This window comes from Vidua macroura, chromosome 14 (genome assembly GCF_024509145.1).
Source record: "Vidua macroura isolate BioBank_ID:100142 chromosome 14, ASM2450914v1, whole genome shotgun sequence".
NCBI classification, from domain to species: domain Eukaryota; kingdom Metazoa; phylum Chordata; class Aves; order Passeriformes; family Viduidae; genus Vidua; species Vidua macroura.
The window spans coordinates 3,943,563-3,953,532 of NC_071584.1; the positions used below are offsets into that span (position 1 = coordinate 3,943,563).

Genomic DNA, 9,970 nt, shown 5'->3' on the forward strand with positions numbered 1-9,970 from the left:
CCAGCATCAGACCTGGCCAGAGGCTCTGTGGACAGCCCAGCTGAAGAGTTCAGCTCCCTCCTTTTCCTGGCAGAATCCTCGTGGCTCAAATGTTTGCCTTCACAAGGGGCTTTTGTGGCCCCCATTTCTCTTGTCCTCCACACCTGAGGTGCTGGGACAGCCCTGCCACCCTGAGCAGAGGGGCAGCACCTCACCCCATAACTAAGTGACCCCTTTTTTCCTGGTTTTCCTTCCTCCCAGCAGCTCTCTCTCAGGAAGAGGAGTGCAGCCTGCTCAGCCCAGATTGCTCGGCGGCAGCCAGAGCCCTCCCAGCTCTGCTTGCCACCGGGAAACCCGGAATTATTCCTTTATCTTGAGTCAGCACAGCTGATCCAGCACTGCCTGGCACACGCCCACACTGCAGCCCTGCAAACCTTCCAGAGAAAGGTGTTCCTGCCCATCCAGGGCCTGGAACAAGATGTTCTTTAAGGTCCCTTCCAACCCAAACCATTCTAGGACTCTGTATTTCTGGTGGCTCTGCTTTATATTCAGTTTGTTCATTCAAAACAAATTAAGAACCAAGCAGAAGGGGGTTTAAGATCCACCCCCATTCCTTTTGGAATATTTAAGGTCTGGCCTTAAAAATCTGCCTTTGCAGGAATGGAAACAAAATCATGTGATAAAAGGATCCATCAGCTGAAGGCACCAGGGCTGAGTCCTGGGATGGTCCCACAACTCCAATCCACACCCAAACACAGCCTCACATTGTCTCAGCTCTCATTTTAACACAAGCCTTGTCTCCAAGGTCTTTGGCCTTCATTAACCACCTCCATGAGCAACTGAAGAGCTAATTCATAGGAAATATCACCCAAAATGAACCAGATCCATCTGGCTGTGGAGAGACCCTACACAGACTATACTCAGATATTCCTTAAATCATTTAACTAAATCTAACTCTGAAATTTAACTGAAGGACTGAGGCAAAGTCACCCCAGGACCTGCTGCTCAAAGTTCCCAGCTCAAAGCAGCAGAGCCTCTGGGAGAAACCAGGTCCCTGCAAAAGGTTCTTATCACTTCTCTAAACTGGAGCAGCAATAACAGGAAGAAATTGTTTTGGCAGGACTTACACCACATAAAGTCAACTCATCAGCCAGTGGTGTGTGAAATCTCCCTGGAAAACACAGAGAGAGAGCACAGGGTGCAGAGAGCATCCCCCAGGCTCAGCTGGGCTCCCAGGCACCCACTCCCTCACCATGGGGCCTCACCCACACCATGGGGCCACCCTCACCCTGCTGCCATCATCCACCCCATGGGGTCACACTGACCCTGCTGCCATCACCCACCCCATGGGGCCATGCTCGCCCTGCTGCCATCACCCACCCCATGCAGCACAGGGCACTCTGTGGAAATGCAAGGACATCACCCTGAGCCCTGCTGCTTGTCCCAGCTTTCCCCGTTATCCGTAAGTGGATGCTCTCAGTGTGACAGCAGAGGGACACGGGGTGTGCTGCTCTCACAGCCTTTCCCAGCTCCAGTACACAGGGTGGAAGTCCAGCTTAGGATGTGCTCTGCACCCAGGAACGTTGTCCAGCTCCCTACAGTGCAAGGGAGGGATAGGAAGATGGTAACAGACCCTGGGTTGCCTGATGGGAAGCGCCCTTCCAGTGCAAAGCCAACACCTCCCACTGCTCAAAGACCTGGTGAACGCTCTCCTCCTCCTCCTCCTCTCCCTCTCAGCTGCAGTGCTGAGCTCAGGCAGGACCCTGGTGCCACCCCTGCCCTAGCCTGGCCAAAGGAGGCCGGAGGGTGCTGTGGTGGAGCCCAAGTGCCCGGCCAAACTCCGTTCCGGAGGTTCTGTGGCCACCGCGGGCCAGCAGGACGTGTGACTTGTCCCTCCAGTGACACAGCTCCCGTGCCGGGGACGGCCGCTCACATTGGTGCTGTTGTTCCCTCACACAATAGGCACTCCTCACAGCCACGAGTGACACGAGGCAGCTTTAAACTGATTAATGGTTCCCTCAAACAAGCCCTGAGTGTGCAGGAGGCCCCTGGCAGACAATGCCAGCCCAGAGGCAGCAGGATGGCATCAGCTGGTGCCCTGTGCCAGCGTGAGAGCAGCAGCGGCAGCAGATGAGCTACAGCCACTGCCAGCGTGGCTTGTTCAGCTGAGGGACACAGGACAGCTGCTGCCAGGCTCCCCGTCCCTCTGCCAGGCACGTGGCAGCACGGGCACGGCACAGAGGCCACTTGGGTCCCTTTCTGTGCCAGCTCAGCCACCCTGCCCCACAAACCCAGCACAGCCTCCCCCTGCACAGCCTGCCCAGGGCTCTACTGGGGCAGGAGAAGCTCAGGCAGAAGCCCTGGGAACCTCCAAGCTGAATTCTGCCCTGGCACACAGCAGGGCAGGAACGTCACACGTGCAGCTTTGCTCTTTACACCCGCCCTGGTTTGATGCCTTCCCTCTTTTGGGATGGCGGCCAAAAGGGAATGAAAAACCCGAGAAGAGTGAGCAGCCATCCCTGCACAGTCTGGATAACAAAGCTTTGGGATCCTCCTGCTCCTGCCAGCAGCCAAAACATCCCAGGCAGCATGAAAGGAGCTGTGGCTCACACGGGTGAGTGAGGAGCAGCTTTTGCAACCCGCAGAGCCCAGCCTGGGAAAGGCAACTATCACTGCCAACCATCTAAGCCACAAAGATTAGTGCAGGGGGAAAGGTAAAGCGAAAGTACACACGAGCAGAGCAGCTCACTCCAACACCCTGATAAGGAACCGAGGCACGGAGGGTGAACAGGCGGCCTTGATCACACCACGGGGCTGTGGCAGGTGAAAACAGAGCTGCCACGTGCTCTGCCTGCCTACACACACCCTGAGAGCCAGGCCACGTATGCTGGCATCTCCAAGGCAGCGCTTGGTGGGTTCTGTATCCCCCAAATCCTGATTTTACACCCCTCAGGGTGCACCTGCTCCACCCCATCTGGCTACACAAGGTGTCCACCACACACCACTCACAGACAGGAGCGGGCTGAGCAGCCAAACGCTGCAAACTTCAACAAAGGACTGTGCCCTGCTTAATCCTCGCTCCAAGTTTTCCTTAACCCCGAGGTTTCCCATGAAAAACCAGAGGGGCGGGTTTGGTCAGAAACGCAGGGATCCGGGCTGAGCGTGAACCCAGCACAAAACCAGCCGGAGCTTTGTGCTCCTCCTGCAGCCCTGGCTAACCCACCACATCCTTTCAGCACAGCGAGGCACTGGAGGATGTGAGCAAGCCCGAATCCTGCCCTTGCCCCAAACAATAGGCTCCGCAATAATGGTGCAACCAGAATTTCCTGTGCGGCGGCGCGCGCCAGCTCCCGGGAGAAAACACCCTGGGAAAGCTCTGCCACGGGAACACGGCATCAGGGCAGCTCCTCCCGGCTCCTGCCCGTGCTGGGATGCTCCTCTGATATCAGGGAAAGCACCACAACCAAGCCCAGGCTGGGAAGAAGTGAAAAAACCACACCGGTGGCTTGGAACAGGAGCCATCCAGGCCAGGAATGGCTGTGGATAATCCATTACCGCAGCAGCCTCTTGCAACATCTGGACCTGGCTTTTCTCTCACGGATGTTTCTTATCCTGCAGTGCACGGGAAAGCAGCACGGAGCAGGCTGGGGTTTGGGAGGCTCATGGAAAGCTCTCCATCTCTCCTGGAAAGATGGCACAGGTGCAGCAAGAACAGAGGCTGCAACTGCAGCCAAAATGCTCCAGTGTTGGAGCATCTGTCTGGAACGAGGGATCAGCACAGCCCCTAACCCTGAGAAAAGGCAAGGACAAGCTCCTATAGCAAAGCAGGAATGGTGGATGATCCCAGGCTGGAGCAGGGGAAGAGCACAAGGAGTGCCCTGAGAAGGAAGGAGGGGCAGAGCCAAGGTGTGATGAGCTGGCCACAGCCACCACTCTCCATCGCCCTGCACCTCCAAAGGAGAGAAAGGGAAGAAACTGGGAGAGAAGTCAAGCCTGGGAAGAAAGGAGGAGTAGCAAAAAGGTGTTTTTAAGATCTGGTTTTATTTTTGCACACTTTCCCGATCACCCCAGGAAACCCATCACTCTGGATGTGCAGAGATCAGCATTTACTGCAGAAGGAGAAAGCTCAGAAAATGGGCTTAGCACAACCCTGAACCATTAGGGATGCTCCAGCATCTCCATGAGACCTCCTGGAATGAACGCAAGTGGCCAAATTCTGTCCCTTCCTGCTGGATTTAGCACACAGACTGGAACCCGGCAGCTGGCACAGCAAGGAGGGAACCAGGGAAACAGAAACAAGGTTTTCACCCCATTTCTTCCATCACTCCCCTAATTTGCTCTGCCTTGTTCTCCCCAGGGCTGAAGAGGGGACGAGGCTCCCACCAGCCATGGCTGTGGGCACCAGGGCAGGGCTGACCACAAGCAGCCTTTTCAATCCCCCCTGCACCTGCAGCAGATAAATGTTGAAGGGCAGAGAAAGCCAAGCCTTGGTGCCAGGATTAAGGAGAAAGCCAAGCCTTGGTGCCAGGATTAAGGAGAAAGCCAAGCCTTGGTGCCAGGATTAAGGCCCTTAATGAGTCTGGGATGGGGATAGAGGAGCTGAGGACAGAGATAGTGAGGCTGGAAAGTACACACTGCCTGGAACCCCAAATCCAACACACACTCCCCACAAAAAACCAACCCCCAGAGCCCAGCACAGCTCCTGGTGTGCCTCAGAGATGGAGTGGCTTTACTGGGCAGGACTGGGTCAGCTCAGCACCACCTTCCAACAGAGGCGACACAGAGCTGTGGGCTCCACACCCTCTTTCCAGAGAGGAAAAGCAGAGAAATCTCATGCAAGAACACCAGAGCTCTCAGAGCTCAACCTACAGCAAGAAACAATTACTGGGAGATAACTGGAAAAGACGTTTTTAAAGAGTTTCCTCAGAGAAAAAAAAAATCCAAGGCTACTCCATGGTTTCTTATTTTACCAACTACTTGGAGCCAGCAGGCAGCAGTGGGACTGGGAGCTGGTCTCCTTGCACTCAGCCCTCAGCCCTAAATGACCCAAAATTCATTTGTTAGTGTTTATTTGCACAAGAATTTTCCCCAAAACTCCGCGGTTCCCAGACATGCATCGCTGCCTAATCCTCCAGCCAAGCTCACCCTGCCCATCTCCCCGCCACCAAAATCCTGTGATGTTTGCAAAATGCCCCCTTCTGGCAAATTCCAACTCAGGTTTTCAGGTCAGGCTGTGCAGATGAAGAAAACTCCAATAAATCTGTCATTTAACGGAAAATTAATACTGTGTCCTAATGTCAGCACCAAGCCAGAAATAACCTCCTTCCCACAGCTATTGCATGCTGGATGCAAGAAGGCCAAATACAACAAACTTTTCATAAAAAACACCTCACAAAAATCCAAGTTGGTGATGCTTATGCCCTGAAACAAGGCTGGCAGGGGGCCACGGGGCAGCACATGTGGTGACATCCCTGGCTCATGGTGCCAGCAGGAACCCAGCCCATGGAGGGGCGGGGGTAGGACCAGCTCCCACCCATCCTGAGGCAGAAGAAGTCTATTAAATCAGCTGATATCAGTGCAAAAATTGGGAAAGTCTTTGGGATCAGCAGACACAAATACAGCAGGAGGAATACAGGCAGAAATAACTGCTCCGAGTGGCACTGGGTTGCAGTAATTAACTGTGGGGTTTTCAGCTCCCCAACTCAGATCATTGGGATGCCCCTGACTATTGCTGAGGCTTAGTAAGGTAAATGGAAAAGCAAACCCATTCTCAAACTTCACCTGGAAGTTTCAGAGGAGTCTGCAAGCTGAAGAGAACAAAAACCCACTGAACAGGATGGCTGAGAGCAATTAGACTCAGGAAAAGGAGCAGTAACAGCAGGCAGGAGCCTCTGGAGCTTAGGAACCAGGATGGGAAGAAATAATTTTTAAAACAGGTGTGGGATGAACCAAAAATGGAGCAAAGGACCAGAAATCAACTTGTTGCACCTGTGGCTTTTAGTTCAAGCATAGTTTCCAGACTCGTCTTTCCAAAGCAGACCTTTCTGCAGCACTTCCAGCTGAATTTATCAGGAAGCTCCTCCAAGGAGGGGATGCATTTTCTTTCCCCTTGTGATGATGCACCTGCCTCTTCCTCCTCCCCACCAGTGGCTTCTTCTCTTGGACCATGCCTTTCCAGTGATGTCACCACCCAGAGCTCCTGGGAGTCCCACCTGGACAAGCTCCTGAGCTCTGGGACAGCTCCTTGTGCAGCAGGAGAGCAAGGCAGCGAGGTCACTGTCACCCCCTGAAGGACAGAGCCCTCCCTGAGGCCACAGTGGGCACCTCAGTGCCACACAGGGGGACTCAGAGTGGCTCTGGGTCTGTAACTTCCCTGGACACCAAGGATGGGGGGCAGCACAGTGTCCCCTCTCCACCCAACACAAACACCCGGTCAGCTCTCCTTGCAATGCACAGAAATCAGATTTATTCCAGGAGAACGAGGTGGCAGAGCAGAAATTCAGCACTCCCAGTCCCTGTCTGGTCAATGAGGCACCAAAAGCCATTGGAATGAGCCATGCTGGCAGCACTGGAGCAGGGCACCCAAACCTTCTGTGCAGGAGCTCCAGCAAAGCATCCATCTGCTCCAGCACTTACTGTAACAGACCTAAACTTGGCAATTTGACTTTCCCCAAAGCCAGTCAGAGACGATACCAGGAAGGGAGTGTGCAGCATTCCATAAACACTCGATTTAAACAGTTACAGTAGGTTTGGACCCGGCAGAGCGAGGGTTTAATCAGCTGCACGCAGCCAGCCCTTGGGGTCAGGGCTGGCCCGGGCACCGCAGCCCGGTCCCGCGGGAGCACGGAGCCGGTGCCAGGATCTGGCGTCACTTGGGGAAGGAGTCGTGCCTTGTTTTATAACAAAACCCGAGGGAGGAGCAGGGAGGTGATATCAGCCATTTAATCCCCGCATTTTGAAATCTCTCATCTCGTTCAGGTGTAAAACCAACCCACCAAGGTGGAGGTGGGAACAGGAACCCTCCAGCCAGGCTCTGTGAACACCCGAGTGAGACTTCCTCTCCGTCAGCTTCCCCAAGACCACTCAAGCCAGTAATAAGTGAGCGCTCCCAGGCACGGAACTCCCACCAAGACCCACAGAAATGTTCCCCTGGACTCAAACCCGTCTTGAATCACCCTGGGCGAGCAGTGACCCAGTTCCTCGGGAGCTCACACGGGTGCAAACCACGCTCAAACCGCTCAATTCTGACACACGCGGCGGAAAATAAACCCGGGCCCGCGGCAAGAACTGCCCCGCTCAGCTTCGAGCTGGTGCTTCCTCAGCAGCTCCAGCACAGCCGAAAAAGCCCAACAAAGCAAAGATTCCCACGTGATGTTATATTTAAAAAGGGAGGTTCGGCGAAACTAATCCGAACTTCGCGGCTTTGTGACCATTCTGGGGGACAGGAGGGTTTGTCCTGCAGGTACCTGCGCGGGGGTGACACGGGTTTACGGGGTCAGAGCATAAAGAGGAGCGATGCCACACTTGACTCCCATTGAAGCCGCGGCTCCGGGGGCAGCCCCAGCCCGGGCCGGGGGTCCCAGTGCCAGCCCCGCTCTTACCTCGCTCACCGCATGGCCTCGGCGCCGCACGCTCACGCGGTCCCGGCGATCTGGGCAAAACTCTACGCTGGCGTCAGAAATTTGAAATGTTTAAAAAAAAATTTAAAAAAAAAAGTTTTAAAATACCAAGAAGAACAACAAAATAAAAAATTCAAAAGCGCCTGAAGGTGCGAGCTCCTGAGAGGGACTCGAGCTGAAAAGCAGAAGCAGAAAGCAGCCCCGCTCCGGGAGCCGCTCCCGCCGCCCTCCCGGCTGCGCCCGGCGCTCCCCGCCGGCCCCGGCCCGGGAGCCCCGGCAGGGCCGGCGGAGCGCTCAGGGGGCGGCGGCGCGCCCCCCCCCGAGCCGGGCTCGGGCCGTCCCCGGCGCCCGCCCGCGGGCAGCGGGGTTCGGGGGGCGGCCGCCGGGGCCCGGCGCGGCCCGTGCTGCTCCGCGCATCCCCCGCAGCCCCGTCCCGTCGGGGCCCGCCCGGCGCTGCCGCCGCTGCGCGCACACAGCACCGACGGTGAGCGACGCGAGGCGAAGCGGCCGCTCCGTGCGGTACCGGCCGCGCTGCGAGCGGGATCGCCGCGGGACCGCCGTGCCCCCGCCCGCCGGGCCCGGCCCCCCCGCCCGCCCGGCGCCGCCCCGGCCCGGCCGCGCTGTCCCGGCGGAGCTGCTCGGGGCTGGGGGCGATGCTCGCACGCAGCACTCGGGGGTCGCTGTCCCCCCTGTGTCCCCGCCGTGTCCCCGCCCCGCTCCGGCCAGAACAATCGGAGGAAGCGCGGCCGCGGCCCGTCCCATGCACCCCCAGCCCCGCGGGCTGAGCCGCAGGCCGGGCACTACGGGCACCGCGCTCGGCTCCCCAAAAGGCGCCCGCCCGCTCCAGCCCCTGCCGGGGGCTGCAACCACATCATCCCCAAGATCCCTTCCACAGGGAGGAGGACACAGGGACAAGAGGACACCTTGCCTTGCCTCGGGCACACTCAGAACACCCAACACCGGCTCTTCCATCACTACTGAGCAGCCCACATGGCGGGAATTAAATTTACCTCGATTTTATCCAGGGTTCTGATTCCCGAATAGAGTTGTTCTAATTCCATTATATTTTATTTTATCTTCTTTCAAGCTTCTCTTGTTCCCTGTCTCGGGGAGGAATATCCCTTCTTTCCCCTGCTGGGAGAGGAGACCTACACAGCCACAAACCCACCTGGGCAAACCCAGCTCGTTTGGGCCTGACCAGGTGCTTCAAATCACTCCTCAAAACCAGAAGCACCTGGAGAACGTTACCAGCCCGTTCCCCACAGAGCCAAGAATCACGAAGGCTGGAAAAGCCCTCTCGGACCATCGAGTGCAACATTCCCCCAGCACTGTCAAGGCCACCACTCACCCATGTCCCCAAGTGCCACATCCACACATTTTTTTGACCACTGAAAGCTTAAAACAACAAGGCAGAGTTTTCCCACCCTGACCATACATCTCCCTCTCAATAAATCCCTGCAAACCCAGGCCTGCTTTCCATCCATGTTCCCACATGGATAAATGGGAGATCACACAAATAAAAGAATTGTTTTGAAAAAACTGCCTTTATAACATTAAAAATATTACAAGGAAATGAAATAATTATTTGGACAAGGCTTAGTGGATTTAATTGCTGCTTGTAATTGGTGTTTTAAGTTAACAGTGTTTCCCATGGAGAGGCAGCTGTGTGCCACAGAACGAGGCTATTGTTAATAGGATAACCACAATTAAGTGTAATTGGGAACATCATATCAATCACTCCTTGGAGCAGCACAACTGCAGAGTTTTCCACCTGCTTTTCCGACACTTTCCATGATGCATCAAAGCCAAAGAAGATACTTGAAATTCACCAGGGGCAGCAAGAAACTCCTTAACTTTCTGTGCCATTGGCCTATTGATGGGGAGTTAATGTGAGAGGCAAAATTCCATCCCAGTTCCTCCCAGGAACCAACACCTGATGGAGCAGTGCTATGGCAGGGCAGCGTTTGAGGCTGAGCTGTCTCCCAAGGACAGCTCAGCCCTGCTGGTGCCACACAGGGGTCACATCCAGCCCCCTCCCCATCCCATAAACACCTGGCACCACGGGAAGCGCCCACAGAGCTGCTGTCCTGGGGATCAGACACCTGGGATTGGGGAAATGGGGGCTCTGCTCCAAATTCTGTTTAATATTCCCACTTGGAATGTTAAGTGGTGTCATCTCCTGTTTTCCTCCTCAGGGGAAGCAGCTAAAAGCTCCCTCCCTTTTCCAGGAAAGGTGAGAATCCGAGGGGGTCACACAGCTGCCTAAGCTGGGCTTGAAGAAAACCTTTGGATGCATTAAAAAAAAAAAAAAAGAAAAAAAAAAGAAAAACCACAAATAGCACAAAATCCAGGGGCAGCAACACTGACGTGTC

General features: G+C 55.4%; 1 protein-coding gene across 4 annotated transcripts in view; it reads right to left on the reverse strand.

Annotated features, from left to right (window-relative positions):
- The window catches only part of ARHGEF9 (Cdc42 guanine nucleotide exchange factor 9), a 191,727-nt gene extending 183,864 nt beyond the window's left edge, over positions 1 to 7,863 (reverse strand). For 2 of the 4 annotated variants that reach the window (XM_053989981.1, XM_053989978.1), the window contains exon 1: positions 7,581 to 7,860. The gene's annotated coding sequence lies outside the window, so the exon portion shown is untranslated. Of the gene's footprint in view, positions 1 to 7,580 lie in introns of all 4 variants that reach the window. The other 2 variants (XM_053989980.1, XM_053989979.1) reach the window with 2 other exon arrangements.
- Positions 7,864 to 9,970: the final 2,107 nt, after the last annotated feature.